A 15,148-nucleotide genomic window follows, 5' to 3' on the forward strand; every position below is an offset into this window, starting at 1 on the left:
TGCCCTCCCCCCTATCTATTTTCTACCTACCATCTATGCTACTTATTTTCTGTACCTTCTCCCCCCTTCTCCTTCTCCCACTCCCCTGTTGCTAACCCTCCATGTGATCTTCATTTCAATGGTTCTGCTCCTGATCTAGCTGTCCTCTTAGTTTGCTTTTGTTTTAGGTGTGGTTGTTAATAACTGTGAGTTTGCTGTCCTTTCTGTTCATCTTTTTTATCTTCTTTTTCTTAGGTAAGTTCCTTTAACATTTCATATAATAAGGGCTTAGTGATGATGAACTCCTTGAATTTGATCTTATCTGAGAAGCCCTTTATCTGTCCTTCCATTCTAAATGAAAGCTTTGCTGGATAGATCAATCTTGGATGTAGATCTTTGGATTTCATGACTTGGAATACTTCTTTCCAGCCCCTTCTTGCCTGTAAGGTCTCTTTTGAGAAATCCGATGACGGTCTGATGGGGACTCCTTTGTAGGTGACTGTCCCCTTACCTCTTGCTGCTTCTAGAATTCTCTCCTTTATTTTAATTTTGGCTAATATAATTATGATGTGCCTTGGTGTGTTCCTTCTTGGGTTCAACTTTTTTGGGACTCTCTGAGCTTCCTGGATTTCCTGGAAGTCTATTTCCTTTACCAGATTGGGGAAATTCTCTTTTATTATTTGTTCGAATAAGTTTTCCACTCATGGCTGTTCCTCTTCCCTTTCTGGTACCCCTATAATTCGGATGTTGGAACGTTTAATGATGTTCTGGAGGTTCCTAAGCCTCTCCTCATTTTTTTTGAATTCCTGTTTCTTCATCCTTTTCTGTTTGGTCATTTTTTTCCTCTTTCTGGTCCACTCCATTGATTTGAGTCCCAGTTTCCTTTCCATTACTGTTGGTTTCCTGTGCATTTCCATTCATTTCAATTAGTTTAGCCTTCATCTGTTCCTCTAATTTGTGAATAAAATCAACCAGTTCTGTGAGCATCCTGATCACCAGTGTTTTGAACTGTGCATCTGAAAGTTTGGCTATTTCTTCATCGCTTAGATTTATCAGCTCTGGAGCTCTGAGTTGTTCTTGAGCCATGTTTTGATCTGTTCGTGCCTGTTACGTGTGAGAAGGAGAGCCTTAGTTGTTCACCAGGGCGGGGCTACCCTGGTCGCTGTTTTGTGACGCTTATGTGGGGGCGGGATCAGAGAGGGACAATGGTGGTTCTCTCTGCTACTTTCCGCCACAGGGGCCTGCGTGGTCCGTCTCACCACCGCTAGCTCCTTATCCAGTTTATCTGTGTGCAAATGTGTGACCACAGTCAGCCCTCAGTGGGTCCACCCGCTTCTCCACACCTGGGATCCGCCCACAGCTGCCAGTGCACCTGGGGTGCACGCCCAGGTCGGTCTGGTGGATCTTTCCTGCCCGACCCCACTCTGCTGCTGGCTCTGCCCCTCTTACCAGTTTGGCTAAAGGGTTCGTTGTGGTCAGACATCCATGTAGTTCGATTTTCTGTGGTTTGGCTGTGTTTTTGTTGCCAAAACTTTGTTGTTTTTAAACTTGGTTGTGTGAGAAGGCGCAGTGCTTCCACATACACCTCTATCTTGGCGGAAGTACAAAAAATATTGTCATACGCTTTCTTTTGGCTATTCTTTATCAGAAAGGGTAGTGAATCTCATACAGATTAAGAGTGAGGGGTTTGGAGCCCCAGCCCAAATTTGAAAATTTGCCTGTTCTTTGATTTCTTCATCAGTAGAATGTACTTAGTTTATTGTGATTGTTGTGAAGTTTCAATCATATATATGTAATTGAAACTTTAATTTTATATATATATATATAATAAGATATATATAAGAAAAGATGACAGAGCACTTAGTAAGGCTATGATTTTGTAATCTCGATAGAACCAGGTATAGTTTCCATAGGGATTTTTAAGACTTAACAGTGTAACCTTGTTTGGGAGAGATTAGTTTGATGGCATGAAATTCTGTTAAAGTATTAACACTTAAAAAAAAAGACATATGTTCGTGTCTATTCTAGTTGTTTTTCCCACTCTTTTTTTCCTTAAGAACAGCTCACACTACAGTAAAATAAAATCTGAACTTCTGATTCATGAAAGTTTTGTAGAACAAGGTGTATTCCAGAAGCACAGGTTGCCACAGGGACAAGGTGAGGTTTATTCTCAATTTAGAAAGCTGTTTTAGAATCCTACTCACTGTTAGCCACAAAATGTGGGTAAAATAAGGATAGTCACAAAACTAATTGAGTCAGTTTCTATAGGGGAGTGGTGTTGGGCCACGGGAGAACAGAGGTAAAAGAGAGACTTTTCACTCTATACTCTTGTGACTTTTGGATTTTGAACTGTGTGGATACCTGTTCAAAATATAAAATAGGAATTCACTAATTTCAACAGTCTAAGAGATATTCAGAGTTTTTTCATCATTGATCAAGAATGATTATACACTCAAAACAGAAAAATGATGCTGGCTCCATGGTATTGAATAAGTTATAGTGTCCTACAGCTTCACTAAGATGAACAGTGCTACACAGAACTCTTAATTAATCTTCAGCTCTTCATCAGGCCTCACTCTCATCCATGCTTTCTTTTTTTTCCAGTCTCTGTTCCTTCCCAAACTCAAACTACAAATGCCTTTTAATTATAATATAGGGAAAAAGAAAGCAAGAATGCTATGCTGGAAGAATTAGAGGAATCTTCTGCTATGCAAATTATTTACTCATCAGAATGTTATTTCACTGCCTTTTGTTACTTCCCCACCCTTGACCTCCTAATATTCCAGATTCCCTACTTTGGCTCTGTCATAGCAGGTACATAACCCTTCAGGTCTTATCTTAGGACATTTATACATGAGCTACTCAGAGTCATGGATTTCTTTCATCTTGGTCACCACTATACCTCTGGGGCTTCAGTGTAGGAACTGTGACATGAGAGCCCCCCAGAAATATTTGTCAAGGGAATGAATCAGTGACTGCGGGCTGAAAATAAATACCTGTTTGAGAATGTCTGCTGTACATTCATGATCCATAAGTAAATGCTTACAGAAAGCATAAGGTATTTGTGTTCATTCTTAAACTTTTCAACTTGACTTGAAACAGACCTTATGACAGCAGACCTTTTTTTCACTAGCTGTGTATCGCTTTTGAGAGACAACATTAGAGTAGATTGGTTTGGAAATCAGCTACCTTTAATAGAGGCTCTGTTTCAGTTCATGAGCAATATCATGAAGCAGAAGTATTTGTTTGCAACTATCCTTGTTTCTTGAAACAGGAAAACTGTAGGTGATCAAGACAGGAGTATTTGTGAGAAGAGGGTTCATGAACACTGACTCAGGGAGGAAGTAGATGGGGGAGAAAGAAAAGATTGCACACTGATTTTTAAAGCAAAAAAGGAACACCTGCTGCCTCATATTTGTGACTTCAGTATAAATCGCTGAGCACCCACACACTGTTAACCCACACAACACCAACCTGTAAGAAGGATCTGAGTTGGGGCATCCAGGCTCATAGGAGCGCTCTCTTGAGTCTGGAAGCCTCTGGAAAGATGAGACCCAAGAGAATAGAGTAGTGACACTTACCTTTGTTTAGTGCTTTGTGCCTTACAAAGAATTTTTTAATGTTATCTCATCCACAGAGCCTTTAAGTCCATGCACTCCTGGAGGCATTCTGTAGAGCCAATCATTGATTCCCTGATATTTCTATAAAGGTAGATGGAGGGAGTATTCCTTTCTCTGGGCCAGTTCCCATTGGAAACAGGACTCCAGAGATGGTGACTCAAGACATTTGGCAAGAAGCCTGGCTGGAACAGGAACTGTGAAAGCAAAGCTCTCTTTCATGTCTCTGGGTGCCATCCTTTCAGGTTCTCAAGAGAGCTGTTTGCATTCCATAACTAAGGAGTAGTTAGTTATGGAATGGTTTGCAAAACTTGGTTTGCTGCATAACTCCCCCCGTGATTCAGCCTGCCCAGGTAACCTGTTTCCCCATTCCTTCCCACCTGGTGTGCCCCACCCAAGTTTCTTTACAATACACTCCCATCACCCTTCTTCCCCCACAATCACCTGCCTCTCTCAAGAAATCTGTTGATTTCCCATATGCTTCTCAGTTGTGTCACTTGCTTTGTGCAGAAAACTGCCCTCCTGGTTCCAGTATGATTAAAACTATTCTGAAAACTTCGTTTTGCTTCCAAGTATGATGATTTGGGATCCAGTATACTCTTGAGCAGAGGTTTCCAAGCTTCGGAGTACTAATCACCTCAGACTGTTTCATCACACAGTTGCAAGGGCCCCACCCAAGTTCCTTCTGAGGCCTGGCAAGCTCCCCAGGTACCATTACCAAAGCTTGATAGTCACTGTCCTACATTATCTGATCTGCTCAAGAAAGCAAAACAGTTGCAACAACAACCTTGACATTATATTTCCTTGTTCCTGTTTTTCTAGATCCTTTTGATCCCTATTTCCTCCTGCCTATTCTAATTCTCTTCCTTCGGGTGTTAACTATTCCAGATTGTTGGGGCTTAAGTTGGCCCAAGTGTTCAGTATTCCACATTGGTCAGTATTCCAGGTTTTAGGAGGCCAGTGTCAAATGAACTCAAAAAAGACTTTGGAGGTTTTGCCTAGAAATAAAGCATAAGATTTTAAAAGGGGGTTTAGAGCTTCCAAACAAAAACCTAGAAGTGTTCCACAGAAGAAAAGAGTTATTATAGTAAAAAGTACATTTTTTACAATTATCAGTCTTGCATGCTTAGCTCTAGGAAGATGGTTATCAGTCAAATGTCAGGCAGTCCAGATGATGGGTACCAGGAGGTACCTGGTACGTGAGTCCTTCAAGGGAATAACCAAAGGGTTATTGGAGGTCTGATGCATCCAGGCATTGACACGGGACTGGAAAGTTCAAAAAGTTTTAAGTCCCCAGGCTAGAACGAATAAGAACAAAATCATTTCCTCATGACTCCACCTTCGTAATGTTAATAACTTTAGCAGCTTTGTTAAAGTGACCCCATTTTATATATTCCCTTTTTTCACTTTTTCCTCACCAGTAAATAGCTCCCCCATTCCCCTCATGAAATTAAAACCCATCGAAAGAGATGGAGATAAAAATATTGCCTTCATTATCAATAAAGCTGATTGGAGAACACTGTTCTAAGTCAACAGTAATTTGTGTTTACTAAATCTCAGCCACCATCTCCCCAGTTTAAGGGATAGCCACCCACACTTAGAGGAAAGGGAGAGAAAGAATGAAAGAGAGGAGAGAAAGACACAAGGCTGAGCAGACCTGGCTCATTATTTTAAACTCACCAGTCAGGTCCTGATCAGAGTGGCTCAGCTGGCGGTCATCCCACAGAGTGAAAGGTGGCAGGTTCGATCCCTGTTTGCTCCCAGGTCTGGGCATGTACCAGAGGCAACTGACTGATGTTTCCCTCTCATATCGATGTTTCCCTCTCTTTCCCCCTCCCTTCCCCTCTCTCTAAAAATAAGTAAATAAAATCTTTAAAAATAAATAAGTTCACCACTCAGAAAACTTACTTCTTTTTCCTTCCAATCACAAAAGCACTTGACATTTTATTAACTTATTGTTTACTTTCTATCTCAAAAGCAACCTCAGACCATAGTCTGGATAATGTTGCTTTGAATATCCTGTGATCAATTGTACTTATAGTCTAACACCTTCTTAGATAATTTTCACATCTTGTTCCCTTTTCACTCACATCATGTTGCCTTCTCATCTGCAGTTTCCTACTTCATCTGCCTGCAGGTGTCTCACCTTCCTCTGAGAAGTCTTCTCTACCTTCTACAAAATGTCTCGCGCATTATATTGTAACAAATGTCCACTCTAGTACTCTGTTCATCTATTTCCCTCAGCACACAGCACGCTATTCTAAAGCAGGGAGCACCGCATTCTTTGTGTTGTGTGTACAGCAGTAACAATGCCTGGCACATGTGCTGTCCTTCCTGCCTCCTCCATTCTCTGCCTAGTATGTCTTACACCCTCCGTAGGACCTGGGTTTAAAAACTGAGCAAGGTAGGATTTCCGATCTTAAACTTCCTTTCTGATAGGGAAAATAGATGTTTATATTAATATATTTTATGTGATAAGTTCTGCAATTGTAATATTAAGATACAATGAAGAGTATAGTATAAGATACAGAGGAGGCTTCATCCACTAAATAGTTCAATACACACTTTAATGAGTGCCTACTAAGTGCCAGGCACTACAGAAGATTCTGCAAATGAAATGGTGAGCCAAATTAGACATAGAATTCCCCTCACAGAAAATCGATTCAGATGTATATTAATTAAATTATTATAAATGTGTAATTTTATTCAGGATTCCCGGTTGCAGGCCTAGAAACTGACTCAGACTAACTTACACAGAAAAGGAACTCATTGGAAGGACATTGGGTGGTTCAGACCCAGAACACAGACAATGCTGGCATTTCTGGAGCTAGGTATGGAAGGGAGCCAGGAGACTCCAGTTTTCTGTTCAGTACTTCTCCCCTGCCCTCCTCCAGGTAAGGTATTCATGAGTTCAGAGCCTCTCAGATTCAGACTCCCATTTCTGAGTAGGGTGGACTCATTGGGTATGGGAGTCAGGTCTAATTGTACCTTATACTGACTTTCAAGCATTCTATAAATGTTTAGCCCCTTCCTCACTCCATCTTCCTAAATACTTGACACCACCAATTAATTAAACTTTGGTGGAGCCTGCAGGCTCAACTTCCTGTGTTCTTCCAAATCCGGTGCCATGCCTGTGTCTGCTGGCTTCCATCCTTGTTCTTATTGTTCAGGTCTGATTTCTGAGAGAAGAGGGAAAAAACATCTTTATACTGATATGAGGATTTTGGTGTTTCTGGAGCAGCTTTTCTGCACAAGGAGATTATTTACAGATTATTTTTTTAATTAACATCTCATTTTTTTAAGTAGTAGTAAAGTCTAGGTTTTCCTTATACTTTCGGAGTTGAATTTATGATTCTTGTTATTCTGTTGATAAGACTAGCAGCTAAAATAAAACTCTTAAGGGACACTTTCATAAAACTAAATACATTTAAGCATTTTAAATTGCACTTATAAACTTAAAATATTTAATTTTTACTTCTAGCCCTTCAATTTTCTAACAGATAAATATCCTCAAGTACCTAATAATTCTTTATAAATTAAAAACAGTTTAATATAGTGAGCCTTCTATTAAATATTTCTTTTTATGAAAAATACATTTATTGAAGAAGATGCAAGAAACACTGTACATTGGACAATGATACCTCAGTCATCTTCAAGGTAGACACTTGGGACCTCATACAGTTCTCCCAGTCACCATCAGCTGCCCTGTCATAATTTCCTGAATCTCACTGATGGTTTGAAATCTCTTGTTTTGGGAAAAGGCAGAAGTCTCAGAGCACCAAATCTGGGCTGTAGGGGAGCTGAGTCACCTGGGTGATTTGATGTTTAACCAAAAAACTCTGCACAAGATGTCATGCATGAGCAGACGCATTGTTAGAATGAACCTACCAATCACTAGTTGCCCACAGCTGCAGCCTTCCGAATCATCTGAATAGTTTCTGCAGGGGAATGTTCAAGCTTAACAAAAAAATTGATGCAGACTTATTGCTCTACTTGCTCAGTCATTTCGAATGTGATGGCCACACAGTACCCAGTATATATTCTAATTCTGCTTCGAGACCTAATGCAATTCTTTTACACCCTTCAACATAGAATCACAAGTGCCAGTTACCTTATGACAAGTTCAATTTACAGAAAACACAAGGGACTTGCAAACATTAAAGTTTGTTTCAAGAATGTACTAAGAAAACTGTCAGTGTGGGAATCTCTACAGGACAAACAAACCTTAACAAATAAATGCAAGAAAAGAAAGAGACAAGAGGTGGGACTTATAAATTAAAGAGACTTAAAAATGATATTAAGTGACTAAAACATGCAGATCTAATTTGGATCTTGACTCAAAACAAACAAAAAAGAAAATATGACATTTATGAACTATTTAGAAAATTGCACATTGGAACTTCCAGTCAAGATGGAGACATAGGTAGATATATTTTGCCTCCTTGCACAACCAAAAGGAGGACAACAACAAATTCAAAAACAAAAAATAACCAGAACTGCCAGAAAATCGAACTGTACGGAAGTCCAACAACCAAGGAATGAAAGGAGAAACATTCATCCAGACTGGTAGGAGGGTCAGAGACGAGCAGCTGGGGCACAGAGGACACATGGCAACGCAGCAGTTGGAGGACTGGGCAGGCAAGGCAGTGGCTGGCAAAAGGGGGCGAAGAAGGTTGTGACTAGTGAACCTGGTGGTCCCAGATTTGCATGTGGATAAAACAGGAGGAACAACTGGGGAGTGAGATGCCACAACCCAGGATTCCAATGTGGGGAAATAAAGCCTCAAACCTCTGGCTGTAAAAACCTGTGGGGGTTGTGGCAGTGGGAGAAACTCCCAGCCTCACAGGAGAGTTTGTTGGAGAGACCCACAGGGCCTTAGAATGTACACAAACCCACCCACCAGGGAATCAGTACTAGAAGGGCCCAATTTGCTTGTGGGTAGCCAAGGAATTGACTGAAAATTGGCAGAGAGTCCAGCAAGTGGCATTGTTCCCTCTCTGACCCCTCCCCCACATATAGTGCCACAATGCAGCCAAGCGGGTTGCCCCACACTGGTGAATACCCAAGGCCTCCACCCTTACAACATAACAGGCCCACCAAGACAAAAAAAATACGGTCCAAATGAAAGAACAGATTACACCCCCAAAAATAACAACTAAGCAATGAAAAGATAGCCAACCTATCAGATGCACAGTTCAAAACACTGGTAATCAGGATGCTCACAGAAATGGTTGAGTATGGTTGCAAAATGAAGGAAAAGTGACGGCTATGGAAAGTAAAATAAAGAAAAATATATAGGGAACCAACAGTGAAGGGGAGGAAACTGGGACTCAAGTCAACAATTTGGGCCGGAAGGAAGAAAGAAACATTCAACCAGCACAGAATGAAGAAACAAGAATTCAGACCTATGAGGAGAGGCTTAGGAACCTCTGGAACAACTTTAAACATTTCAATATCCAAATCATAGGAATGCCAGAAGGAGAAGAGGAAAACAAAAAAGTGAAAATTTATTTCAACAAATAATAAAGGAGAAGTTCCCCAATCTGGCAAAGGAAACAGACTTCTAGGAAGTCCAGGAAGCTCAGAGAGTTCCAAAGAAGTTGAACCCGAGGAAGCAAGGCACACCAGAATTACATTAGCCAAGATTAAAAATAAGGAGAGAATCTTACAAGCAGCAAGAGAAAAGGAAACAGTTACCTACAAAGGAATGCCCAATAAGACTCTCAGCTCATTTCTCAAAAGAGACCTTACAGTCACAAAGGGGCTGGAGAGAAGTATTCAAAGTCATGAAAGACAAGGATCTACATCCAAGATGACTCTATAGAGCAAAGCTAAAATTTAGAATGAAAGGGCAATAAAGTGCTTCCCAGGTAAGGTCAAGTGAAAGGAGTTCATCATCACCAAGCCCTTATTATATGAAATGTTAAAGGGACTTATCTAAGAAAATGAAGATGATCAAAGCTATGAACTGTGAAATGACAACAAACTCACAACTATCAACAACTGAATCTAAAACAAAAACAAAAACTAAGCAAACAACTAGCACAGGAACAGAATCAGAAATGGAGATCATATGCATGGTTATCAGCAACAAGCAGGCAGGGGAAGAATGAGGGAAAAGATACAGGAAATAAGAAGCATAAATAGGCAGGAGGAAGTTAAAAATAGTATAGAAAATGGAGAAGCAAAGAACTTATATGTATGAACCATGGACATAAGCTAAAGGGGGGAATGCTAGTGGGAGGGGGATGCAGGGCAGAGGGGAATAAAGGAGAAAAATGGGGCAACTGTAATAGCATAATCAATAAAATATACTTTAAAAATGAAAAAGAAGAAGATTGCACGTTGGCTGGATATTTAATGATGTTAAATAATTGTCAGTTTGTTTCATTTATGTTATGGCGTTACAGTTATGTTAGAAAAAGACTGTATCTTTAGCATTTATTTTTTTAACTATTATTTTTTAAATCTTCACCAGAGGACATTTTTTTCATTGCTTTTTAAGAGAGAGAGGAAGAGTGAGATAGAAACATTCATGGGAGAGATAAACATCAATTGATTGCCTCCCATATGCATCTGGATTGGGTATTAAACCTGAAACCTAGGCATGTGTCCTGATGGGGAATCAAACCCACAACTTTTTGTTTACTGGATGACACTCCAACCAACTGAGCCACACTGGCCAGGGCTCCAGCATTTCTTACTGAGGTATTTATAGATGAGTTATAGGTTACCTGAGGCTTCCTTTAAAACAATATGGGAGAAGGTACATTTGGGAGTATAGATGAAATAAAATTGGCCATGAGCTGATAATTGCTGAAGCTGAATGGCAGGTACATGTTAGTTTATTATATTTTGTATGTGTTGAAATTTTGTTCACCAACCCTCTCCCACCCAGGACATTTTTCCTTTGTTTTTGGAGAGAGAGGAGGGGAGAGAAACATGGATGTGAGAAGGAAACATCAATTGGTTGCCTCTCTTATTCCCCCAGACCGTGGATTGTATACACCTGGACCAGGGACTGAACCTGCAATCTCCGTATGTGCTCCAACTGGAAATGAACCCTCAACCTTTGGACATGGGATGACGCTCCAACAAACTGAGCTACACCAGCCAGGGCTATCATAAAATGTTTTTAAAAATTAGAATCACAAACCCACAAAGCTAACCTAACAGGTCACAAAGCAAATCAGTAGTCCAAATTCTGTTATATATCATAAATACTGAAAAATATAAACATAGAATACACATGCTTGTGTGTGTGTTATATTCTCAAACCTAACTGGAAAATGGTATTAGTAACTGAGTTTGATTTACTTCATTTCTACACTTAATTGCAAATCTTTGTGCAATTAAAAGTTACACCCAAGGAAACAACTGAGTAACCCCCAAGTGATCTGGGGTTACCCACACAAGCAATTTGGGGTGTGCCTTCTAGGTTGGTTGTGAGGGTGAGGTCTGGAAGAGCAGAGTTCTGGGATCATCTTTGGTGTGACCTGGAGGGCAAAGCACAGTCCTCTTCTGTGTTTCCTGTGCAGTAGGAATCCCAAGCCAGTACCCTCTAGATGGGATGGGCTCACTGCCCATATCACCTGGCTTCAATTAACACATGTTACCTAATTCCTAAGTGCGATGTGAATCTCTAACCTCCTACCCAGGTTGTTTCACTATTTGATTTACCAACATATTCAATAAAGCTATTTACTGCTTAAGCTATTTAGAATTCTATCAATACAGGAAGGTCATGCTGCTTATATTTAAATGACATCCAATTGGATTGCGCACCAATCTCTTACTTTGCAGTAACAACACTGCAAGCCTGTTAATGACATTTCTTCAGACATGGTGCCAGTTATCTCCCTTTCTCTCCTCCAGATCCATTCTTGACCTTGTCCACCCTTCTCTCTGCTCAGAAAGTTCATCTCACTAAACTATACTGCATGGAGCTGGTTCCTTGCCCTTCGCTTTCTGATTGGTGTGGACCATGAGGAGCCCCTGCAGGGGACTGGGGAAGAGAAAGATGGGGCAGTTGTGTAATTATTACCCTCGGTTGCTCCTGGCAAAGTTACCTCAGGCTGGCTATGCCATTCAACAGAAAATTACTGCTCCCCTCAAAGCAGCCAGCTACAGGATTCTCTCCTGCTGGGGTCCAGCAACTGTTCCCTCTCTTTACCGCCTCTGGCCTAGAAGGAATAGCCAGTGCTAGTAAGCCAAGTTAGACTCCTCCTCCTTGTGATTCTATTCATATCTCTGTAAAGAATCTGCCCGTAGACCTGGCTGGTGTGGCTCAGTGGACTGAGACCTGGCCTGTGAATCACAAGGTTCACCAGTTCAATTCCCAGTCAGAGCACATACCTGAGTTGCAGGCCAGGATCCCAGTAGGGGGTGTAAGAAAAGCAACCACACATTGATGTTTTTCTCCCTCTCTTTCTCCTTCCCTACCCCTCTGTCTAGAAATAAATAAAATCTTAAAAAAAAAAGAAAAAAAGAATCTGTCTATAAATAAACCCTCCTAGGATTATACCAATTTGAGCATGTCATAGCCTTTCTGCCGAGACCCTACTTGATACACTAACTTAAAGCTAAAAATCATCACTATAATTTTTAAACTAAATTCATTTTAATTACATTTATCAGAATATTCTTGACAGGAAAAGGAAAAAATTGTATTTTTAAGAAACAAGTAATCTCCTTGGGCAAGATAATAATAAAACATTTATTATACAAATATTTATTAAGCCACCTACATGGTACAAGTATTGCTAACATTGAGTGGTTTGCTAAGCATTCTGCTTATCTTGTTATTTAATCTACCCAACAATTGTATAAAGTATGGGATACTATTATTATCTCCCTTTGACAATAAACTGAGACTCAAATATATTAAGTAAATAAGTTGCCCCAAATAACATAGTAAATAAGGGAGTCGAGATTTACATTTAGGCAAAGCAATTCTCAGAATCCACTTGTTCAACTCTGCACTCTACTGCCTCTCTACCATTACGCTGGACCTCAAAGGATTATAAGGAAAGGAAATAAGATGGGCCTGCATCCATGAAGCCTAAGACCTCATGGGTAGAGAAGATACAAGTGTAAAAATCACTTGGAGTGTTCATTAAAGAGCTTTTGAGGGAAAAGTAGCTTCTAACTTGTGGTCTGTATTGTACTTAGTATTATGGAGGTACTTATACTTTAATTAACAATAAGATTTCAGATCCCTTTTTTTTGACTCATTTGTGATCCAAATTATTTTCCTTCTGTCATTTCAGCTAGGATATATATGTAATATATAGTACCTACATGTGTATACATATATACTATATATTCCTTATCTATTCATCCACTGATGGACGCTCTAATCAGCTGAGCCACCCAACCGTGGCTTATTTTTGATTCTTTTTTTTTCTTTTATTTCAAAGTTTTTAAAAATTTTTTTATTGATTATGCTGTTACAGTTGTTCTATTCCCCCCTTCATTCCCCTCCACCCTACCCCCCCATCCCCATCATTACCCTCCCTTTAATTTATGACCATGTGTCTCCAGTCCTTTAGATTCTATATTTCCCCTGCTATTCTTGCCCCCCCATCTATTTTCTATCTACCGTCTATGGTACTTATTTTCTGTACCTTCTCCCCCCATCTCCTCCTCCCACTCCCCTGTTGCTAACCCTCCTTGAGATCTTCATTTCTATGTTTCCACTCCTGATCTAGCTGTCCTTTTAGTTTGCTTTTGTTTTAGGTGTGGTTGTTAATAACTGTGAGTTTGTTGTCCTTTCACTGTTCATGTTTCTTTAACTTCTTTTTCTTAGATAAGTCCCTCTAACATTTCATATAATAAGGGCTTGGTGATGATGAACTCCTTGAATTTGATCTTATCTGAGAAGCACCTTATCTGTCCTTCCATTCTAAATGAAACTTTTGCTGGATAGAGCAATCTTGGTTGTAGGTCTTTGGTTTTCATGACTTGGAATACTCCTTTCCAGCCCCTTGTTGCCTGTAAGGTCTCTTTTGAGAAATCTGCTGACAGTCTGATGGGGACTCCTTTGTAGGTGACTGTCCCCTTACCTCTTGCTGCTTCTAGGATTCTCTCCTTCATTTTAATTTTGGCTAATGTAATGATGATGTTCCTTGGTGTGTTCCTTCTTGGGTCCAACTTCTTTGGGACTCTCTGAGCTTCCTGGATTTCCTGGAAGTCTATTTCCCTTTGCCAGATTGGGGAAATTCTCCTTTATTATTTGTTCAAATAAATTTTCCACTGGTGGCTGTTCCTTTCCCCCTTCTGGTACCCCTATAATTCGGATGTTGGAGCGTTTAAAGATGTCCTGGAGGTTCCTAAGACTCTCCTCATTTCTTTGAATTCTTGCTTCCTGACTCTTTTCTGTTTGGCCATTATTTGCTTTCTTCTGGTCCACTCCATTGATTTGAGTCCCAGTTTCCTTTTCATCGCTGTTGGTGTCCTGTGCAATTCCATTCATTTCAATTAGTTTCGCCTTCATATATTTGTCTAATTTGTGGCTATAATCAACCAGTTCTGTGAGGATCCTGATGACCAGTGTTTTAAACTGTGCGTCTGAGAGTTTTGCTATTTCTTCATCGCTTAGACCTATGGGCTGTGAGGCTTTGAGATCTTGCGACATTTTTGGTCTGTTCTGGCCCTTTAAGTGTGAGAAGCAGTGCCTTAGACTCCCAGGTTGCTGGGTTGTGAGGCTGTATGTGGGGGCGTGGTCAGAGCGGGGAAATGGCGGCGCCCTCTACTGCCGCTGCCGCGGGGACCCCCCCGGCCCCGGTCCATCCGCCCACTCCCTCGCCTGTCCCCTCGCGCACAAATGGGCAACCACAGTCAACACCGTTTCCCCGCTGTCTCCTCCGCGGTCGCTCGCCTGGTCGCTCGCCTGGTCGCTGGCTCGGGCGCTCACTAGGTCCAACCCTGCGCCTGGATTCCGCATCTGAATTCCGCGCCTGAGTCCGGCTGACCGAGTCCTCCTGTGCAACCCCTCACCAGCCGCTGGTTTCGCCCCTTACCGGTCAGGCTGAAGAATTTGTTGTTAACAGACTTCCGAAAAGTTCAGTTTTCCTTGTTCTGGCTGTGTTTTCTGTTGCTAACATTTAGTTGTCTCTAAACTTGGTTGTGTGAGAAGGCACAGCACATCCACCTATGCCTCCATCTTGGCAGAAGTCCCTTATTTTTGATTCTTGAAGGAATCAAACTACTTCCTTACTTAGGACCCTCATTCAGGCTATTCCCTCTTGCCCTCCTCCTCTTCCTAACTTCTACCCATCCTTCAGATTTTTGCTTAAATTCACATATTCAGAGGAGCCTTTCCTACCCTAACAGACTAATTAGACACCAATAGACTCATCATTTGCTTTATTGCATTCTTTTCTTCTGAGACACTCAGTGCAATTATAATAAAATAATTACACAATTATATACTTAATATCTGTCATCCCTAGTTCATGTACAATCTATGAAGACAGAAACTGTTGCTCTGATGTCTTGTACATGTGATATGTGCTCAATAAATATTTGTTAAATGAGTGATGAGAGAATAA

The sequence above is a fragment of the Artibeus jamaicensis genome, unplaced genomic scaffold, assembly GCF_021234435.1.
Source record: "Artibeus jamaicensis isolate MK-2021 breed Jamaican fruit bat unplaced genomic scaffold, CSHL_Jam_final contig_1028, whole genome shotgun sequence".
NCBI classification, from domain to species: Eukaryota; Metazoa; Chordata; class Mammalia; order Chiroptera; family Phyllostomidae; genus Artibeus; species Artibeus jamaicensis.